This window comes from Triturus cristatus, chromosome 7, assembly GCF_964204655.1.
Source record: "Triturus cristatus chromosome 7, aTriCri1.1, whole genome shotgun sequence".
Lineage (NCBI taxonomy): Eukaryota > Metazoa > Chordata > Amphibia > Caudata > Salamandridae > Triturus > Triturus cristatus.
In genome coordinates this window covers 1,503,393,389-1,503,416,951 of record NC_140590.1, presented here as the reverse complement: position 1 = coordinate 1,503,416,951, position 23,563 = coordinate 1,503,393,389, and positions in this window count along the sequence as shown.

Below are 23,563 nucleotides of genomic sequence, written 5' to 3'. Positions count from 1 at the left end.
TCATTGGAGTTGGAATAGTAAATTTAATTATTCCGCTATCCAACACTTTCCCTACTGTTGCACCTATTGTATTAGGAAATGTTAGTTTAATATTTTTTTGATAGTTTAATGTTTTAATTTATTATAGAATGTTTTATTTTAATTTTAAATTATTGATATATATATATTATTTTTATATAATTTAAAGTTTAAACATTAAAGATAATAGTTAATAAATAAATTTTAAGTAGAGATATGTTTATGTATAAATGATTGTTTGTGTGCCTATAATTTGTAATTAAGTTTACTTGTTATATTTAGTTAAAATGTATATTAGATTTAATTTATTTTGTTAAAAATAATATTATTATTTAATATATTTAATATATATTATTCTATTTTATACATAGTTTTAAATCAATATGTTTTACATCTACATTTTTTACCTAGCTATTTTTGAGTCTATATTTAAGGTATGGGAGTTGATATTTTTGCAATCAATATTTTTTACTCGACATTTAGAACATCGATGTTTGTGACATCGATATTCTATCAGGGAACTAAGAAAATTAACCTGTGCTACAAACAATGGTTACATTTATATACACAAAAGCATACATTATTTGCTTTTAAGACAATTAAAAATGCAAAAAGTGAGAAAGAGATCCACAAGAAATGTAACTATGTTTAGAGTAAGTGCCACTAGTCATTTTTAAAGAAGTCATATGCACTCAAGACTATCTAGAAAGGAAAAAGTAGAAACTTGCCTGTCACCATGTTTATTTTTAGCAGGGGTGTAGGGAAGACCAAGTATGCTTTGCAAGCAGACTATGACTGGTTTTTGGAAGCTGAGTCCAGTGAGAAAGGTCAGCTTGCACCTAAGCTTTTTCTCAGAAGACAGATCACCAGTATAGTCTGCCTGAGAATGATGACACGTGCATTGGTGTTGGTTTCAGTGTCTTTGGAATATGATAGAAGATTGTTTTTGCAAAGCTTTATGTAGCCTTTCCATATGCCGTAAGTGTGGCAAACAATACTACATTTTAAGATACTCCACTCAGAGTATCCCTTAAGGGTTGAGAGGTGTAAAAACTGTCCAAGGATGTTTTATAAGGCCCACAAAATACTTTGCATGCCAACTGCATTTGTATATTTTCTACTTGTTCTATTCTTTACTTACCCATGCATTTTGTTGACTTTTTTGTTCAAAGCTCTTGTGAAGTTTCAGGTTTCCAGAATGCCATCATCTTAAACTTACCATATCATGCTACCTTAAGACTATAGCACTTCATGTTACACTTTAATGCGTCGAAAATTACTGATAAACAATAAAAATAACTTCTTCATTATCATGGTTCTCAATCAGCAGCAGCATTAATATATAATGATGGAGTGTTTCACAGTTCAATTGATCTGAATCATTATTTGCTGGTGATAACTGTTTTGTTCAGAATACCATTGGTCAATTCAGCATGTGGAAAGCTCACAAGTTTCAAATTCCCAGTTGGTGTGGCCCCATGCAGAGGCTGGAAAAAACTATATTGCCACTTTAACCTTTGAGGCAGTCTCAGTGAAGACATTTTGGGGCATATATACGAGGAGTTGATGGAGAGCGGTGTTAGCCTTCTTGGCTTAATACAGCGCTCCACCACTTCTGAAACGCAGGGCTGCACAGTATTTACAACATGGTGCAGCCCTGCGTTTCCCCCTTTGCTGATGGTAAATTTAGCTCCTTAGTGCCAACAGCAGGCACCCTTCCACCAAAGTGCAAGGGTGCCTGCGTTGTGGGTAACATGGTGGCAATAGGGGCTTGTAAATATGCCCCTTTGTCACAAAGAAAATGTTGTGCTCCTATTATGCAGAGGTGAAATCCCCTACTTAGGTTTGGTGTGGTACTTGGAAGTTTTTAAGCTGCTGAACCAGTCATTAGCTAAAAGATTCTCAAAAGTACAACCAGTATTAACATTTATTCCGCACATTTTCTTTAAGAATATTTTTTCTTCAAATGCAAAAACATGTACAAAATTTAGAAGACAATTGCTCGTCTTAAGCATAGAAGGGCCAATTCCCAATAGCACAGCATAGCTGAACCAAATTCATTGTGTTTTGTCTACTATGGGAGTCTCACAATCCTTTCTTGTTTAATACTTAAAAAGCTAAACAAAGGTGAGACTCATCTACACCTAGACTGCCATCTGCCAGAGGCCCAAAAACATTAATTAATTAAACCTATGTCCACCATGGGTTGGCCACCTGCAGCTGGTTGGGCTCAGTCCATAGTTTCTGGCCAGGTCCCACACTACTCTTCTGTGTGTTGCTGGGTCGTTGCACTGGAGCATTGACTACCAATGGTGGGTTGGGGGTCGGGCCAAGTCAAAAAACCCTTTTGTGCTCATTCGAAGGCTGTGCTGCTGTGTTAGGCCTCCTCTGCTGGGTTGGGTATAGGTCTTGATGGAAAGTCAGGCAGTGCGACCAACACCCCCCCCCCTCCCCACCCTTGCGGACATAGTTAAAGGCCGTGCTCTCTCAGTTTTGGTTACAAATGGGATAGGTGCAAGGAGCAGTTGGATGTGGGATATTATTAAAAAATCCCAGAAGCTCACTGTAAAATACAAGTCAGTTTATGGCTAGCTTTTTGTATAAGAACTTAACATGTTTTAAACTCCTTATGAGTTCAGTTTTAGTTATGAAATGAAACAAAACTAAAAAACACAGAAATTCTCCCCCTCCATGCATTGATTATGACCTCATATATGCCATCACTGCATTTAACATCCACTCTGCAGTGATGAAAGACAGGAGCAATGGGGGTTGGCTGCTCATGATGCAGCTGTTGGTTAAAAGCCAAGTCCTGAGGCATATACTGCCATACACAGCTGAAAATCATGTGTAGTGTGGACTGTCTATTTGGCTACAGCTGGGTGCATGCCATAGCTATGGCATATGGCCAACCTCTGATGTGCACAACGGGAATCTCTGATCATGTTGTTTAAAGTACACAGTGAAGGGCTGAACCTGGAACTCAAACTCTCCATACAAAAGCTTCACTTGTGCTCCACATTGCAGTTGTTTTCCTAATATGCTGTGTTCCACTATGTCTTTTAAATTATACAAGCAGTGATTCACATTCACGTGATTAAAGATTCAGGGACTTATTTATGAGAGGCTTGCGCTGCTGAAGCATCACTTTTTTAAAACTCCGGCGGTGCAAGTCACTCAATCATATTTATGAGGACACGCCAAGCCAGATTTTGCATGGCCTCATAGATATGGAGTAAGACAAAGCAGCTTAAGTTGCTGTGTTACCTTACACTGCATGAAGGAGTGATTCCATGGGCATTGCGGTGGGTGTTACCATGCAATACCCATGGATTTTGATGTTGCCCTAGATTTACTTAATGTTCAATTACACCGTTTAGAATCTAGGTTGGACAATTAAAAATCCTCCAAATTGTTTTTGATTTTTAATTTGTAATAATAATATTTGATTCACTTTTCATTTTTTACTAAATTACTCTGACCTCGATTTTTGGAAAGCTTTTGTTTTTAAATCCAAGGGATACCATGGAGCTTGATTTAACTCTCTGAGTGGCCGATCATAGGGATTTGTGCAGTACTAGGGTGTTACAAACACCCTCCAATTCAAAGAAGAAGTGCTGATAAAGGCCCATAAAGCCAGGGCAGAAGCCCAGCTAGAGGATCAACACTCGACCACAGAGGGGGCTCCAGAGATAGAAGGACCGGAGAAGGAGACCACCTAGACCCCAGTGATGGGGAAGTTGAAAACCTCTCCACACACATTATCCAGGGCCTTGTCTAGAGTTAATGGGGAAAGAGGATCCACCAGAGGGGAGCCAGATCTGTCCCTTAGTGAAAGAGAGCTGCTTGAGGCACATCTTGCTTATATAGCCTTAGAAGTAGACATGTTGGCGTTGGCCAAGAAGAAGTGGGCACATGTGGAGAAGAGAATAACAAGGGGTGGTAGACAGGAAGATAGTGGCAGCGAAGAGGATACTGAAGTGTCCTGGGGAGGTGGGTTTGACCAAATACTACCCAAGGGGATTGTTCTTAAGTACCAGGAAGAGGATTACTTAGACACCTGACTGATAGCTTTTGAGAGGGCCCTCAAGATGAGGAGGGTGAGTTCTCAACACTGGAATCACTCCTGTGAGAACTGATCCCAGTGGCGGGCAGAGATAGGCCGTTAGAGTGAGTCCTTAGAAGGAGAGGAGGCTGAATCATATCCCCACATGAAGCAGAGCTTGATCAGAAGGTTTGGTCTAACACTCGAGCAGTACACAGTGAAGTTTTGGGACATCCAGAAAGTCAGTACCCTATGTGTCAAGGTACTTGCGGGCTGGATACAGGGTAAGAAGGTGAGTACCTATGAGCGGCTGTACAATTTGTTCAAAAAAGAGCACATATAGGCTGGGGTAGGGTGGAAGTTGCAACCATGGCAGCCTTACCTCCAAGCAAGGAGAAGTACAGGCAAAGCCCTGAGATTAACCAAAGGTTGAGGCTCTGAGGGATACAGGAGCCCTTGTGAACATGGTGTTGGACAAACTGGTTTCCCTGAGCAGATCCTACCAGGTGTACTTCACATGTCATTTTTGCAGACGACAGAGCCAAGCTCTGTCACATGCCAATGGGGAGTTTGGAATGGGGAGGAATGATTGGCACTGAGAAGGTAGTTGTGTCTCCTGCCTTCCCAGTGGAGTGTCTACTGGGAAATGATCTTGGCGCTTCAAAGTGGTCAGGGGTGGAAAGGCTGGTCCATGCATAGTTGCTGGACCTCCCTGAGTTGGTTTGTCGTATGATGAGGGCACAGGCTGCACATCAGGGGGATAATGGACCCTGGGACCCTGAAACAACGGACCAGGCCTCTAAGAACAAGAGAAAGGGATGGGGTCTGACGAGTGAGCCCCAGCAGCACAAGAGGGCAAGGAAGAATCCAACTCTGAGAGTGGAGGATCTGGTACCAGAAGAGGGAACTCTACCCCTGAAAGATCTTTCTGACTTGGCAGAGTTGCAGGGAGTGGGTGGACCATCCTGAGTGGAGCTGTACCAGGGGAAAGGGATTGTCCCACTCTTGAAGGCCTGAGGCAGGCAGCCTCCAGGTAAGAGAAGGGTGATGTCAGCAGGTTCCACAGAGTCTATTGGGAGGATTGAGTCCTCTATACTGAGGCCAGTGACCCTAAACCATATACAACCAGGAGAATGGTACTAACTTACTTATGATTACTACCCTTCCTTTGGTGTAGGCCATCACTAGGACTCTCCAGCCATCTCTATCCTGGGTTTTTCTTTCAATCTGACTCCAGGTTTAAGCCATTGCCTTGAAGTCAGCCTCCATGCCTTGGCGCCAGATGGTTATTGCCCTTCCTTTTTTCTCCCTTGGGGGTTCCAGGTCAGGTCTTGCTTGATGGTGTTTGATGCGTACTTGATGAGGGTTTGACCTATCCAACACCAGCGGGATTTCGTTATTTCATAATGAGCAAGGAATTGAAAAGTCTGCTGCCATAGGTTGTGTATGCTTATGGTGTTTGGCCAACAGATCTGGTGGATTTTCCTCATACAGGGTCTGGCTTTTTTTGGTGGTGGTCACTGTTATCGTCAAAGTTTCTGCTCCATGCAAAAGGACTGATTTTATGTTGATGTTAAAAAGCCTGATCTTGGTTTGCAACATTAGGTCCTTGGAGTTTCAGATCTTCTTTGCTGAATGAAGCCAGCCATCACTCTGTGGATTCTTGCCTTGACGTGGGTGTCTGCACCACCTGCTTGTCTGTGACACTGCCCAGGTAAGTGAAGGCCTCAACCTCTTCCACTGCATCACCTGCAAGAGTGACTGCAGTTGTGCTGGCTGTTTTACCCCTTCCGTGCTCAGGACGGCTGTGAGCCATCCTGAGGCACGGTGGGCGTATGCTCAGGACGGCTCCTGGCTATCCTAGCACCCATCCACGGGGGAAGTGCTAGCGCTCACCCCGTGGGCCACCCTTCATGCTGCCCCACAAGGGAGGACAGCGGAAGCCCTTCTGCTGCCCCCCGCCCCCTCCTCCATGTCATCTAATGACATCAACGTGCATCGCGCACCAACATCATTAGATGAAACTGGATGCGCTGGAAGCCACTTGCTTCCAGCACCTCCAGGAGGAAACAATTTTACTTTCCACCAATGTCTCTTTGAGCATTCCTGCTGCACGATCGCGCAATCGTTCTGCAGGAATGCCCACTAGACACCAGGGATTTTTTTTATTTTAGCTTTTTTTAATATTTGTAATGCATGTGGGGAGCAGCCCCTTGGGCAAGGGTCGCTCCCCTTTTGGAGACATTTTGTGTGGACTCTTCGGCCTAAAATAATTTTAGATGGCCCACTAGGCCACCAGGGATTTTTTTAGTTTGCTTTCTTTTTATATATGTAATGCATGTGGGGAGTGACTCTTAAAGCAAGGGTTGCTACCATTTGGGGGGCATTTTGTGTGGCTGTTTCTGCCCCTCTAGGGGGGCATATCGGCCCAAAAATATTTTAAATGGCCCACTAGTACACCAGGGATTTCTTTTTATATAAATGTTTGTGGGGAGTGGCCCCTTGGGCAAGGGTCACTCCCCTTTATGTGGGTGAATATTGAGGCCATTTCTGCCCTTCCTTGGGGGCAGATAGACCATATGTTTTCAGGTTCATCTGTCCTCAAGGGGGGGCCAATGCCACTAGACACCAGTTCTTAAAAAAAATGTTGTTGGGGAGTGTCCCCCTGGGCAAGGGCTGCTCCCCTTTTACAGGGGTGAATATTTAGTTTGTTTCTGCCCCCCTTTGGGGGCAGATCGGCCTTTTGCTTTTAGGCCTACCTACCTCCCAGCTTGGCTGGTGGATTGTGTGTGGACTGGTTCATTATTTGCGTATGTGATTGTAATGTTTTATTTCTCCTCTTTATTCTAGTGCAAAGCTTTTTGTTCGTGTTTGCGGTTTCAGCAGTGGTTGAACTGAAGTTTTGCGTAGTAGCATTTATTTGGTAAGAAAAACATTTTTTGTTGTGTTTACTCTAAATGAGATTTATTGCCATGCATGATTTAATTTTTTGAAAGTGGTGTCATAACAGTAGCATATTTATTTTGGGTTTTGAGCGTGAAATTCTTTACGATGTCTTTTGCAATGTCTTATGTGTAGATTCCTTTTCTTTTTCTTTTTTAGTGTGATAATGTTCGTCCTTGCTGTGTCTGTGCAGAGTAGGTGGTGGTGAGTCTATCTGCTTCTGACAAGTGAGTGGTATAGTTTTGGAGTATATAGGTCTGTAATAAAGTCACATTTTGATTATTATTTGTTCTACAAAATGTTTGTTGTTGTTGACTTGTTTGACAAGTTACCTTTGTTAGTAAGGATTATGGCTAGCCACAGAATTACTACTCAGCAGGTGGTTGGTATGCTTTTTGAATCTTCCTCTGACCATGATTATAAGACAGACAGTGCGTCTGAGGGAGAGGAGGAAGTTCAAGATTCTGGCAGTGAGTTTTCTGTCCATGAGGAATCATCTGATGATGAAGCTACTTCCAGTGCAGATGAAGCGACTCTCAATGCAGATGAAGTGCCTGTTTTAGTGGAGGACACAGATATGTTGATGGTGCAGCATGAGGCATCTGGATTGCAGCCTGGGGCTGCAAGGCTTCCCATTGGAAGTGCAGGACTCTGGGTTGATCCAAACATGGTGCAGCCAGTGTTGCCTGCCTTTAGTGGTGTTGCAGGGTGTAGAGGGAATTTATTTTGCCTATACAGTTTTTTCAGTTGTTTATGGATGATGTGTTTTTGGCTGAGATTGTTGAGCACACTAATTTTTATGCAGAACAGTATTTTAGGGACACCAGTGACAGACTTAGGCCCCACTCTAGAGCTACCTGGTGTATTCCCACAAATCTGGATGAGATGAAGAAGTTTTTGGGTTTGACTTTTTTGATGGGCTTGATAAGGAAGCTGTCCATGGCTTTATATTAGTCTACCAATCCATTGATGGCAACTGCCATATTTCCTGCAATTATGAGTCGTGATCGGTATTTACTTGTGCTTTGGATGCTACATCTTGTTGATAATGCTTTGGCGTTGCCACAAGATCACTCTGAGTTTTACTGTCTTTTTAAGGTTTGGCCTGTTCTTGATCCATTTTCAGAGATCTATACTCCAGGGAAAGAAATAGCTGTTGATGAGTCTTTGGTCCTGTTCAAGGGCTGTTTGATATTTAGACAGTACATTCCTAGCAAGAGGGCATGTTATGGAATTAAGCTTTCTATCTTGTCTGAGAGAAGACAGGATATGTCTATAATTTCCAGGTTTACACTGTTAGGGATTCCACTATTGTCCTACCTGGTTGTCCGTCCACACAGTCCACCATTTGTACCTAGATAACATCTACACTGCTGTGCAATTTTGCTAAGGATTTGTGGACACTCTTGCTTGTGGCACAATCTGTTCTAACCGTAAAGCTTACCCAAAAGAGCTTGTTTGCAAAAAGCTTCAGAGGGGACATTGCAGTCCCTTGTGTAGTGATGAACTGCTAGCTGTGAAATTTGTGGACAGGAGGGATGCATAAATGTTGAATACCATCCATGTTGAAAGTAATTTGCCTGTGGCTGTTTGGGGTCAGGTTGCTGAAGTACTCATACCTGTGTGCATTGTAGACTACAATAAGCAAATGGGTGTTGTTTATAGAGTGGATCAGGGGTTGGAACCTTGCACTGCTATTCATAAGGCTTACACGTGAAAGAAGAAGTTGGCCATCCATGTTTTCAATTTAGCAACTTTTAATGCTTTTATTGTGTTCAAGGAGGGTTCTCCAGTATCAAAGATGACTTTTGTTCATTTTCAGGAGTCTGTGATAGGCAGCCTTGTTGTAGTGGAGTCGTTGAAGATGCGGCTTAATTAAAAGATCGCCACTTTCCCGATTTAATACCTCCCATGCCCCAAAAAAGAATCCCTGTAAGAGACGTAGAGTCTGTTTGCGAAGAGGTATGCGGAAGGAGAGTCGTATGCACTGTGCAGATTGTCCTTCTAATCCTGGGCAGTGTGTGCCCACATGTTTCAAATTGTAGCTCACACAAAATAGATTGTGGGAGCAACCGTGACCCTAATAGTGTACTGCCTGGTCTGTATGGTTTTTTATATGTTGTTCAGTTTCACGGTTGGCATGAGCATGATGTCTTCCGTTACTGCTGTTGTGTTTGTAGTTATAGTTTTGTATCTAGTTCCAATTGGTTTGTGTTTTCTTTCTTGTTAAAAAGAAACTTCACAGTGTGCGTGGACTGGCGTTTTCTTGATGGTGTGCATGGACTGGCGCTTGGCTGACGGTGTGCGTGGACTGGCGCATGGCTAGCAGTGTTCGTGGGCTGGCACTTGGATGGTGGTGTGCGTGGACTGGTGCTCGGCTGGCGGTGTGCATGGGCTGACGGTGTGCGTGGAGTGGTACTTGGCTGGCAGTGTGCATGGGATGGTGCTTGGCTGGCGGTGTGCATGGGTTGGCATTGGCTGACGGTGTGCATGGGCTGGCATGAGGCTGACGGTATGTGAGTAGTGACTTGCTGCTGGTCATTACACACTCTGCTAGCCAAACGCCACTGCACATACTATGTCAACCACCAGCCAGTGTGAGTGCTGTGTCAGTCATGTGGGCGTATGAAAGTGATGGGCCCTTGAATGGCGCTGTATGTTGATGTGAATGTTGATGTGAATGTTGTAATGTGCAGGGCCCTCGACTGGCGGTGTGAATGGTCTTGTGTGTCACGTATGAAAGGTGTGTGAATGGCCTGTAAAGAGGTTGGTGCCTTGCCGTGGCTTTGCAGCTTGCGAGCTGTGAGTCATTGGTTCAGGTTTCTAACCTTTTAATTATCAACAGTGCATTTTGTTTTTGTGAAATCTCTTGTTAATAGAATTTTATGCTCTGAACCTTCACTCACCCTCATGCCAAATCCAACCAGTATGTGTGTGTACTTAAGGATTTATTCATTTTGAAGTAATACTTTTCAGTCTCTCTCTGCGAGGGTGTACATTGTCTCCACATTGTCTGTTGATATGAGTGCTGTAATGTGCTGGGGCCGCAGCTATTGGTGTGAAAGTGCGTGTCAAGTATGAAAGGTGTGTGAACGGCCTGTAATGAGGTTGGTGCCTTGTTGTGGCTTTACAGCTCATGAGCTGTGAGTCATTGGTTCAGGTTTTTATTCTTTTAAGTATTAACAGTGCATTCCTTTTTATGAAATCTCTGGTTAATAAAATATTCATTTTGAACCTTTCACTCACCCTTGTGCCAAATCCTACCAGTATGTGTGTGTTCTTGAGGAACAGATGGATAGGCAGTTATATTTTCTATCTTTCTGTGCTAAGGTGTAGTCTGTCTCTAGGGAAAATTTACCAACTTTAGATATTTCTGTTAACCAAAAAAAATAAATGGGGATTGCTGGGTGGTGTGCCTCTCATGGATCCCACCAAGTTTTTCTTTACTCACAATGCCATACATACCTCAAAATGTGACTATAGTTATGCATTTTCTTGCATTACTGTGTCATAATATTCTGGTATCAGAAAAAACACAATTTTCCTACCATCCAGCATTCCCCTCAGGTCACCTAATAAAAATGGTACCTCACTCGCTTGGGTGGGCCTAGTACCTGCGACAGGCAATGGCCCAAAACATATTGAGGAGACACTCTATATTTTATTTACCCTAGGCGTAGTTCGTGGAGTTTTGCTACACGGAACTTAGCGAAGTGACAAAAAACCTCTGCGGAGTTCCGCAAGTGGCGGAGTGCAGTTCGAACTACTGTTCGCGCTGGTTTTCCTGTCGCTCAGGTAGAAATTCTACACGAGCGGCAGCTTGCGCTCATGAACTTACCGTTCGCGAGTGGGGTAAAAACTCTCTGCACTACGCGAAGCAGAGTTTTCTGCACTTTGCGAGTGCAGAAACCTCCGTAAACTCTGTAAACGGAGCGGAGTTCACTGCCCAGGCCTAATTCTATTCCCATTTTGGAAATACAAAGTTTTTTTGATGCCTAGTTTTCACTCTTTATATTTTCCCGAATGATTTGCTGTATACAGGGAACACAATGAAAAACCATTGCAAGATGCTGCTCAATTATTGGCTCTGGGGTCCTCAGGTTCTTGGTGACCCTACAAGTCCTATATATCCCTACAAACAGGAGGGTTCATCAGATGTAACAGTATATTGCTTTAAATAATGGTCATACTTAATAGAAGTTACAGGTGAAAACATTGGCACAGATGCCTGTTTTTTTCAACTAATTTTCAATTCTTTCACTTTCGCTTTCTTTTTTTCAACCGTTAGTTTCTATTAAAAAAAACCTGAAGGATCTACACAAATAACTCTTTGCTGGATTTAGAATTTTGTCTAATTTTAAAAAATGTATAACTTTCCGGGGTCCATTATTCCTTTCATACCCATTTCTACCACTAACTGGAAGGAGGTTGAAAGCTTAAAAAGTAGCAAAAATAGGCTCTTTATGTCCCAGTAAAATACCAAACCTGTATAAAAAATAAAAAAGTTTGGTTTCTGACAAAAGTCTGCTTGTCTCTGAAAGCTGTGAAGATGATGATTTCACCATCACAAACCCTTTGTCGATACCATTTGCCGGGAAACAACCAGACGCTTTCTTCTGCAGCACTTTTCCCCCATTTTTCCAAAAACATCAAAAATGTTGCTGTATTTTGGCTATTTTATGGGTGCCCTCCAGGGGAATCCACAAACTCTGGGTACCTTTAAAATTCCAATGGTGTTGGAAGAAAAGGACGCAAATTTGGCAGGGATACCTTATGTGGACAAAAAGTTATAAAGGGCTTAAGCGCAAACTACCCCAAATAGCCCAAAAAAAGGCTTAGCATGGGGGAGTTCTAGCAGCGCAAGGGTTAAGCCTCCAGGATCTTGTTTTTTTCTGTGTATGTGGAGGCCAAGTTGTGTTGAAGTGGCTGCACATTTTTGGTCTTCTTTTGCATCTGCATATGAATATGGTAGAGTCCAGGTCATCGAGCTTTGTCAAAGGTGTCCACTGGATGCTATTTCTTCTCCTCACTGCTGATGTTGTCATTATCCAGTTTATGATCAGCAGTAAGAGAAAAGGCGAGAGCAATACCCCCAGCGGACTAAAATTCTTCACTTGGAAGGCTTCTGTGAGTTGTCCTCCATGGACTATCTTGCAGGTCATTCGCTCATAAGGGTTCTTGATGATTCATATACGTTTATCTGGCACATTGTGGTGGTAGAGAAGTTTCCAACGGGTCTCATAGTCTTTTCTTGTTTTTTATTGAGATCCATTCAAATTTACAAATTCATATATTTATCACCATGTCAATAACAAGTAATGCACTTCAGAACAATAAATATAGCATACTTATTCTGGAGTAAAAGAGTATGTGATCCGAATAAAAGCCTAAGTGGCTTTGAGCTAAAAAATCATAAGAGATCTGATACATCACCAGCTTTTCATTTAAAGAGCAATCAAAGGGGTCTATTAGGATGGTGGACAGATGGCTGCCGCTGGGCCGGTGGTGGCAACCACCGGACCGGCGGCGGCAATCTGCCCGCCATCCAAACCCAGAAAACCGCTGGTCCGATTAGCTTCATGGTCGTGACCGCCGCGGTGTGATTTTCCACCCCACACTTTTCCTCTGGTTGCAGTCCGCCCGCTTGCCTGGCGGGCGGAGCTGGACTGCTGCAATTGTTGCGGATCAGGGCCAAGCACCGCCGGCAAGATTATGATGCCGGTGGTAGCCAGCCTTTCCTTGGCGTTGGAACCGCCACGGAAAGGCATGCTGAGAATGTCTCCGGGGGCCCATTGCGTGCCCTCAATGTGTTAGGGGTGTGTGGGTGCACTGGGGGGGTATGTCCCTGTACCAGGTGGCAGGCACTGTGCAGTGACTGCCACGCAGTGCAGTGACATGCATGACATGCTCCTTTCCACACCGTGGCGGTGCTGCTGGCAACAGCAACCGCCGCAATGTTAATCGCCAGAATCCGACCGCCGTGGTTGGATTTCGACTGCAGAGCATCCTAATTGGACTAGCAGTTATGCCGCGGCCCTTGCGGGCGGTCTTTTCCCGCTACCATGGCGGTCGGGTAGATTTTCCGACTGCCATCCTAATAGACCCCAAAGTGTATATAGTGCATTAAAGTACAAATGGAAATAGAGTATTGTTGGACTTGGCCTTTCTGGCGGGTTCACCACTAAAACTTTTTCCAATTATCCTAGCTTTTTCCCTATGTTGTGTAAGTGGTTTTAGGCCTCTAGGCGCTTTTACACTGTGTCCCAGTGGAAAGTGCATGCGCTCTGGGTTACTGTTAGTGAGACTGACCCGCCCTCCCATAGGAATGCATGGGGAATGTATGTGTCCATGGTACTTCCTGGTGCGTAGGGAGTGCAGGGTCGAGTTTGGTATGTGCGAACTCATGAGATTGAATGCTGCGCGATGATGTGTGCGGCGTTAGTGTGTCTAGTGTAGAAGTGCCACTTCTAGAAGCTGGCACGTCTGTGGAATAAATTTGAAGTGACTGTCTGGCGTGTGATTGGCTGGTGTGCCTGGCTCCAGGAGTCAGGATGGGTCTGCCCCAGTGGTGAGTGGAGAGATCTGCATGTTGATGAGTGGGAGGAGTACACCTGGGACCTGAATAGGGCTGGGCTTCCCCCACACAATGCTGGCTCCACCCCCTGTGGTGCGACTGATGGCCCTGGCCTGTTCTGTGAAGAGGGAGAGGGGCTGAGCAAAACAAAGTGCTCAGGAACCAGTTGCATCTGGTTCGCCCCTTCCATGCACCTTGAGACCAAGGAAACCTGTGTATAAAAAGGGGCTGTGACCCCATGTAAAATGTTCTGCTCTCCTGATCCTAACGGGAGGGGCCTGCTGCGGCCGCTGGGCGCCAGGAGGACCGCCACTGGGGACTGCCTCAATGCCTGGAGGGCCCTGTGAGCTGGCCCCTGGGCCCAGCCCTTGCACCCTGCCTTCTGAGTGACTTTTTCCTGGGCTTGGAGCTTTGCTCTGAAGCGCACTTTCCCAAAAACTAAAGAGGGCTGGGGATTCTGCCCTGGCACGTGGAGAAGCGCTCCTGTTCTTTATTTGCAGCGCGGGGTTGCTGTCTGGCCAATATACAGCAGCGGGTGCCCACCCCGCATTGGTTTCGTCATTCGCGGGTGCCCACCAGGAAGTCAGGCGAACTCTGTGGAGAAGTGGGCGGGGCTCAAACAGGAAGCGGACGGGAGCCTACCCCGCGCTCCTGTGGCGGAAGAGAACCGGAAGTCAGGTAGCCTGTTGCCTGATGTGGGGCGGGACTTCCGCTTTCCGACGGAAGCCCCGCGCCCACGGAATCGCCAAGGAGAAGTAAACCCCCAGAGCCGCCGAAGACGAAGATCAAGACAGCGCGACGCTGCTGGCTGGCAAACAGTGACCAGGAGCCTGTCAGCACCGGAGCGGGGCTCCCTTGTGGAGAGGAGAGCCCCGGCGGTGAAGAGGAAGACCGGAAGAGCATCCCCGAGCCGGTGAGTGAGGGCTGGGGTGGGATACTCTGGCCGGCAGCTACTTCCTACATGGGAGCCTGCCCCAACGTAGTGTACCTAGTGGTCCTGAGGACCCTTGGTGCCCAGGCTGACTGACTGAGCGGTCCCGCACCTGACAGTGGGCCGCTCCAATGGTGCCCCAAATTTTTCTTAGAGCCTGGGGGGCTCCAACGTGGGGAGAAAGAGGCACCTGTAGTACCAGGGCCCCAGAGCGCTGTTCCTCGTCACAGCTGCACCGCCATAGCGGGCAGCTGCAACAGTGCCCATAATTTTTTCTTTTAAGCCCCAGTGAGGGGCCAGGGGCACGGTGGTCCCCGAGTTTGCATCGCTAATCCCAGCTGCCCTGTGAGAGCACAAGCAGCTGCAGCGTTTGGGGGCCCCTTCTGTTTCATTTAGAGTCCCAGACCGGGGCTCAGGAGGCACGCTAGTGCCCAGGCTCCTTTTCCCAGCTGCCCAGCACTTAGTGGGCAGCTGCAACGTTTAGGTTGTGCCCCTATTCCTAGCTGTGTCTATGCATAGGAGATTGTTTTTCTAGTAGAAATTATGCTAGTGAGTTCAAGGTTCCCTGCGTGATATATGCCTCAGGTGTTTAGGATTGCGTAGGGTGTACTTACCTTTTACCAGTGGTTACTGGTTGGGCGCTACATTTATTATTTGTTCTACATTTCTACAGTTATAATTTGTGTACAGTTGATATATGTTTTATATCTACAATTAGTGATTTGTGCTAATTCTGACAGTGGTCCATGTGGCCCTGTCTTGTGTAAATAGTCCCCTGTAAGTTTCTGTCCAGTGCCAGTTGGCACAGTGTAAATTATGTGATTATCATCTAATGTGTTTATTATAATACAAAGGCTAATTTTATATATAACCTTGTGTGGAGTTTCTTTTGTGGTGGGCCTAGGGTGTTGTTGCTGTGTGCGCACGCAAACGCTTTACAGATTGCCTCTAGCATAAGCCTGACTGCTCGTGCCAAGCTACCAAGGGGGTGAGCAGGGGTTATCTTTGGCGTGTAACTTTCTTGCCCTGACTAGAGTGGTAGTTTCTGCCTGGCTTTGGCGCAAGCCCTAGCCAACCAGAAATCCCATTTCTAACATTAGTGATCAGCGGTGGGATTAGGACTTGCGTTTGCGCAGTACCACAGCGACGACAGGCTGCACTACAAAACTCTGCATTTTAGAAAATCACGTGTTTGGGGATTATTGGTCTGAGGTTTATTTTTCAATTCTTCTCCTAAAAAGTGTCATTTTTGAATTATGTACTCTCACTTCAGCTCAGACACCTAGGTCCCTTGTGTTGCACGTGTCCCTGAGCGTCCTGCCAAAATGGAGTCTGCTTTTAATTTCTGTGGTCTGTTTAGATACAGTATGTATGAGCTGGTTGATTTCTGTGAGGAGAGAGACATAGCAGTGAGTGTGTCAGACTCCCAGTCAAAACTTAGGGAAAACCTGATCCAATGGCAGAAGGATAAATGGGAAGGTGAGCGCAGTGAGGAGGAGAGAGCCCGGGCCGCACGCCAAGAGGGTGGTGGGTCTGAGGGAAGCCCTGAGGAGTCTGAAGAGGAGGAAGAAAGTGACAGGACAGGGACGCCAGTAGATAGTGAAGACCCCATAGATAGGGAGTCCCTTGCTGGGTCCAGTGTCGGGGGCAGCGCGCCCTCCCTTTTCCTGTCCCCAGAGGAGTGGGTAGATAGGAGCGAATCAAGGGAGCATCAGCTGGCTGTGGAGAAGCTCAGGTTAGAGCATGCCAAGAAGATGGGCTGGGTGTGGAGGAGAAAAAGTTTGAGACCGAGAGGGTCTTAGTGCAGGAGAGGATGGCGTAGGCGGAGAGGGCCTTCGCCAGGGAGAAAGTAGCTCTGGAGGGTCAGTTGTCCCCTGAGCGCAGTTGCAGTTGTCTGGATTCCCCAGGGAGGGTAGAGTCCAGTGGTGGCAGCGATATAGAGTCCAGTGCAGGACGTCCCATTCCCAGTTCCCCGAGAATGGTACCTTGTTTCCGAGTGAAGGAGTACAGGTTGAAGTACAGGGGCAGTAGGAAGTTGTCTCACCAGGATTGTTGGGGGATTTTGAGGATGAATGTCATGATGCACTGGCTGATTGGGTGACGGTTAACACGGTAGAAGATTTGGACGGAATGTTCAATCTGGTTATCAAAGAGCAGATGCTCAGTTGTTGTTTTCCCGGGTTGCGCCAACACCTGTTGGAGTGTGGGTTCGCTAGTCCATGGAGACTTGCAGAAGAAGCAGACCACTGGGAAAGTGCCCATGGTTCTGATGAGGTATGGGAGAGTACTTCCAATAGTAGTGGCTCAGGTAGCTTCCCTTCCAGTATGGGGGAAGAGGCTCAGAGTAGCCCAGCTAGGTCCCAGAGTAGTGAGAGGGGTGTAGGGGTTCACGACCTATCTCAGTGGAGTAGGAGTGAGTGTGTGACTTCGAGTCCCCGGATGCCCGAAACCCAGTCTCAGAGCCTGGATGGTTTCTTCATGGAACACCAGGTTGGGGGCCTAGGCTGTCCTGTTAGTCCATTTGAGGATGATCGCCTAGTGTATGGAGAACCTGGAGCATCTGTAAGTAGAGCTCCAGTGGTTCTGGTGTCTGGCAGTGCCGCTCCAGTAGGGAGGGTACAGAAGTCCAGCGAGAGGGGTGGCATGGGGCTGTGTTCCCCAGTGGAGGAGCCAGTGGGTCATGGACCAGCCGGGAGGGCTGAGTCTCCTAGAGGTGACCATGGTGACCACACGTCTGTCCTGGGGGATCTTTGCGCACTGTCAGGAGGACAGGGGACGGGAGATCTGCGCCAGGCAGACTGTCACGCAACATATGAGGCATATGTTACCCTCGGGGGATATGGTGTGTAAGTCCTCAGAAGTCCTGGAATGCCAGGCAAGTACTTACCCAAAGGGTTTAGACCCCTGGTTGGGAGACCAGGTTCAGGATCAGCCTGACCTGGAGGGAAGGACGACTGTAAGCAGTGTCCTTACCGATGTAGCTGCTAGGGGCACCACTCCAGTTGGGAGGGTGCCGTATTCTGGAAGGGGGTGCAGAGGGAGGGAGTCCTCACCTCTGACCCCGGTGCAACCTGAGGGGTTAAACCCTAGGTTGGGAGACCAGTTCTCAGGGAGAGGTCCTGACCTGGTGGATGAATTGTGTTATGAGGTCGCCTCTCAGAAGAAGAGAGGACGGAACCCTAGAAGAAGAGGTAAGGGGAGGAGAGCCTCGCCCGTGACTGTTGGTCAGCTTGAGGGTACAGACCCTGGGCTGGAGGATCAGTGGCAGTTTAGAACTGCCCTGATGAGGGGTAGAGTGGAGAATGGTTACTATGTGCCAGGGGTTACTACCCCCCACTCTGTGGATAGGCAAGGACCAGTGGCATCTGGATGGCCTAGGGCCTGGTCCTGGCCGTGGACATTAGAGGAGTACCAGTGGGGTAGCCCGAGTTGGTCCACAGAGCTTTTACAGAGGGATCCACGTGGGTTCAGAGTGGCGTAGAACCGGAGGGTGTCCCTGCCATTGCGGGCCCGCTTCCGTGTTCTATCGCCCAAAGCAGGGAAGCCCATCACGGTGGTGATTGGTCTCCCCTGCGTTTTGGCTGGAAAGGGGTTGTGTTGGACTTGGCACTTCTGGCGGGTTCACCCCCAAAACTTTTTGCAATTATCCTAGCTTTTTCCCTATGTTGTGCAAGTGGTTTTAGGCCTCTAGGCGCTTTTACACTGTGTCCCAGTGGAAAGGTCGTGCGCTCTGGGTTACAGTTAGTGAGACTGACCTGCCCTCCCATAGGAATGCATGGGGAATGTATGTGTCCATGGTAGTTCCTGGTGCATGGGGAGTGCAGGGTCGAGTTTGGTATGTGCAAACTCATGAGATTGAATGCTGCGCGATGTTGTGTGCGGCGTTAGTGTGTCTAGTGTAGAAGTACCACTTCTAGAAGCTGGCACATCTGTGGAATAAATGTGAAGTGACTGTCTGGCGTGTGATTGGCTGGTGTGCCTGGCTCCAGGAGTCAGGATGGGTCTGCCCCAGTGGTGAGTGGAGAGATCTGCATGTTGATGAGTGGGAGGAGTACACCTGGGACCTGAATAGGGCTGGGCTTTCCCCACACAATGCTGGCTCCGCCCCCTGTGGTGCGACTGATGGCCCTGGCCTGTTCTGTGAATAGGGAGAGTGGCTGAGCAAAACAAAGTGCTCAGGAACCAGTTGCATCTGGTTCGCCCCTTCCCTGCACCTTGAGACCAAGGAAACCTGTGTATAAAAAGGGGCTGTGACCCCATGTAAAATGTTCTGCTCTGCTGATCCTAATGGGAGGGGCCTGCTGCGGCCGCTGGGCGCCAGGAGGATCGCCACTGGGGACTGCCTCCCTGCCTGGAGGGCCCTGTGAGCTGTCCCCTGGGCCCAGCCCTTGCCCCCTGCCTTCTGAGGGACTTTTTCCTGGGCTTGGAGCTTTGCCCTGAAGCGTGCTTTCCCTAAATCTAAAGAGGGCTGGGGATTCTGCCCTGGCATGTGGAGAAGCGCTCCTGTTCTTTATTTGCAGCGCGGGGCTGCTGTAGCGCGGGGCTGCTGTCTGGTCGATATACAGCAGCGGGTGCCCACCCCGCATTTTTTTCGCCATTCGCGCGTGCCCACCCCGCATTGCCGCCGTTGAGGATTTATTACCACTTGCGGGCTACCCCGCTTTGTATGCGTAAGAAATAGGGAGCCCACCCCTCATTGCTGCTTTGGAGGAAAAGAAAATCACCGCCACGGCCGGGCTTCACCAGGAAGTCAGGCGAACTCCATGGAGACGTGGGCGGGGCTCAAACAGGAAGCGGACGGGAGCCTACCCCGCGCTCATGTGGTGGAAGAGAACCGGAAGTCAGGTAGCGTGTTGCCTGATGTGGGGTGGGACTTCCGCTTTCCGAAGGAAGCCCCGCGCCCACGGAATCGCTGAGGAGAAGTAACCCCCCCAGAGCCGCTGAAGACGAAGATCGAGTCAGCGCGATGCTGCTGGCTGGCCAACAGTGACCAGTAGCCTGTCAGCACCGGAGCGGGGCTCCTGTGTGGAGAGGAGAGCCCTGACGGTGAAGAGGAAGACCGGAAGAGCATCCCCGAGCCGGTGAGTGAGGGCTGGGGCGGGATACTCTGGCCGGCAGCTACTTCCTACATGCGATCCTGCCCCAACATTGTATGCCTAGTGGTCCTGAGGGACCATGGTGCCCAGGCTGACTGACTGAGCCGTCCCGCACCTGACAGCGGGCCCTCCAACGGTGCTCCAAATTGTTCTTAGAGCCTGGGTGGCACCAACGTGGGTAGGAAGATGCACCTGTGGTACCAGGGCCCCAGAGCACTCTTCCTCGCCACAGCTGCACCGCCATAGCGGGCAGCTGCAACGGTGCCCATAATTTATTCTTAAAGCCCCAGCGAGGGGCCAGGGGCACGGTGGTGCCCGAGTTTGCATCGCTAATCCCAGAAGCCCTGCGAGAGCAGAGGAAGCTGCAGCGTTTGGGGCCCCCTTCCGTTTCATTTAGAGTCCCAGACCGGGGCTCAGGAGGCATGCTACTGCCCAGGCTCCTTTTCCCAGCTGCCCAGCACTTAGTGGGCAGCTGCAACATTTAGGTTCTGCCCCTGTGTGCAGGTGCTTTCGCTGCTGAGGCAGCCCGAGGACCAGTGAGAGGTCCTCTGATTGCGCCCTGACATTTTGGACAAAGGGCGTTTGAGCCCCTGAGAGGCTAGTTGGCCTTGGGACGGTTTTCCTGTGTTGTGCCCTCACATAGGGTACATGGTTATTTTTACGTGTGTACTTTTGCGCAATGTGCATTGCCTTTATGTTATTTGTATTCCTAGCTGTGTCTATGCATAGGAGATTGTTTTTCTAGTAGAAATTATGCTAGTGAGTTCAAGGTTCCCTGCGTGATATATGCCTAAGGTGTTTAGGATTGCGTAGGGGTACTTACCTTTTACCAGTGGTTACTGGTTGGGCGCTACATTTATAATTTGTTCTACATTTCTACAGTTATAATTTGTGTACAGTTGATATATGTTTTACATCTACAATTAGTGATTTGTGCTAATTCTGACAGTGGTGCATGTGGCCCTGTCTTGTGTAAATAGTCCCCTGTGAGTTTCTGCCCAGTGCCAGTTGGCACAGTGTAAATTATGTGATTATCATCTAATGTGTTTATTATAATACAAAGGCTATTTTTATATATAACTTGTGTGGAGTTTCTTTTGTGGTGGGCCTAGGGTGTTGTTGCTGTGTGCGCGCGCAAACGCTTTACACATTGTCTCCGGGATAAGCCTGACTGCTCGTGCCAAGCTACCAAGGGGGTGAGCAGGGGTTATCTTTGGCGTGTAACTTCCTTGCCCTGACTAGAGTGGTGGTTTCTGTCTGGCTTTGGCGCAAGCCCTAGCCAACCAGAAATCCCATTTCTAACAAGTATAGAAATACATCAGGAGAAAGAGTTTCTGATAGTATATCATCCTCAAGAACCAAATACAGTACCAACATTTCTTTTTTTTCCACTTTTAAAAGTGGCTAAAGTGTCTTATAGTGCATTGCAGTGGAATACAATATACAAATACTTAAGAAACTTCTAATAATATTTCATCATATTAGCGGAGAATTGAAATGTTAAGCTCTCTTTAGCATTTAGTCAAAATATGATTCCCAAATTTTTTAGAATTTCTTAATTAGAAATTTAGATCATGCAAGTCAGTGATTTGTGGTGAAGAACTAATTCCCAAATATATATAAAGACCTTAGCTTGAACCCCCTAATCACAGTCAAGGATGAGCAAAATATCATCAGCGTACAATTTTTGTTGCCCCATAGTTGGTTATGGGGGGACGAATATCTATCTTATCTCGAGTAGCAATAGCCAGAGGCTCGATAAAAAAAGCAAATAAAACATGAGACAGAGGACAACCTTGTCTGGTCCCTCGTTTAACACTAACTTGCCCTACCTCGGAGGTATTGACAATACTGCTGGCTTCTGTATTATGATACATTCTCTGAATCAACCATGTGATCTGAGGGGGGATACCGAACCTGGACAAAATACAAAAAAGATTCTCCCATACTATGAGGTCAAATGCTTTCTCTGCGTCCAACAGGAGGACCAGGGCCGATATTTTCTTGGTCTCAAAATAATCGAGTGCTTCCGCTAGATAATGCATATTTGTCCCGAGCTATCGCCCTGAAATAAAACCATTTTGATCAGAGAAGACCAGATTTGATGCTATTCTGTCAAATCTGTTGGCTAAAAGTTTCGTAATAATTTTGTTGTCCGAATTCAGAAGTGTGATTGGGCGATTTTTGTCGTCCTTTCCCATTTTAAAAAGCTGACTACATTCCCTTTTCGAAATGATGCTGGAATTCGGCCTCTCTCTAGCATTATATTGGCAACCAATAAAAAATTCACAAATAATACCCCAGAGAATGCTTTAAATAATTCGGACGGTAGACCATCCGGTCCACAGGCTTTACCACTCATGAGGTTCCTTATAAGTTCCCCCAGCTCTTTGGAAAAGGGGCGCATCATATTAACTTTTTTGGTCTCAGAGAGTACCCGGATGTTTTGTTCCCGAAGGAATCTCTCCAGGAAGGTATTATTGATTGATTGTTTTTGACCATAGATGTGCCTATAATGCTTCAGCATTATATCCCCTATGTAAGAAGGGTCATCACTTCGGGTACCGGTAACAGGGCATTTGAAAGTGCTTATCCTGTTACTTGCGGCTTGCTACCGAGCCTGCCATGGAAGAAATCTCCCTATAAAATGACTTTCTCCATTTACCTTTTGCATATATTTACGATTCAAAGATTCACATTTTAAATATTATGTCTCGCTTAGTGCCCGTTTAGCCTGATCGAGCTTTGGTTGATTGGGGGCTGAAGTGAGGTATCGTAGCACGGTTGAACATTCTGTTCTAGGATTTGCTTTTGTTCTTCATTTTTTTTAAAAACTTTACCTAGCCTCACTAATAACCAGCCCCTGAATTTATGCCTTAAGGGAATTCCAGACAATATGAGGGAGAGCTGTCCCATGGTTTATTACAAGAATTTCCATTATCTCTGTTTTACAGAATAATATCCAGCTTTCTTCCATTAAGGACTGTCTATTGAAAGTCCATCTCTTGGGATATACTGAAATTTTACCTGGCTCAACCTCTAAATTAATCACTGCATGATTCGAAAATCCATTAGGCAAGGTTCTTTGATTACCAACATTCTTGGATATAAGTAAAAAATCTATGTGTGAAGAAGTGCGGAATAGAACAGAAAAACAGGTATATGTCATTTTTAATAGGAAATGCTTCCCTTCAGGGATCATCTTAAAGGTTTTGCCTTTTAGCTATAACTGAAGAATCAATCTTTGGCTTTACTAAAAAATTGAAGTCCCCTCCTATGATTATTTCACCACAAATTTGTATTAGTGATTGAAATAATTCTTCATATGGCTCAGCATTATCTTCTACCAGGGCGTAAATACTAACAAGGGTAAGATATCTACCCCCCAGCTTGCAAGTCGCCCAGCACCACCTTTCCTTTTTGTCACTTATGAAATTTACCACCTCTGCTGTAAATTTTTACCTAAAACAATCGCAGTGGCCCGATGTGTAGCCTGGGAAGAGGAAAAGCCCTGATTTGCTTCCCAAGATCTAAACATGGGGAAGTCCCCTAACTTCCCCACCAGTATATGAGTTTCACGAATTAAAACTACAGATGGGTTTTCCATCTTAATCCAGGATTCAATAGCCCACATTTTCTTTTTGTTATTAAGGCCGTAAACATTGAAGGAGACCACTTTAGCATTTCCCTTTTATCCATTAGCGCAATATACTAAAAATGTCTCCAATACAGAGTGAAAACATTAGGAAAATAAGTCTTCCAGTATACCTGGCCAACCCCAAAGATCCCCTCAAGGATCTCAAATTTGCTGAAGCGCTGACACTCAGGAGGTACATATTTGCCAATTAAGTTCAGAAAGTGCAATTTAAATCTGGCTTTGGATTTTTGAAGTAGGTCTCTTTTTGCCCTCTTACTTCCCATTCCGATGCACCACCTCCACCCTAATATTCCTGTGT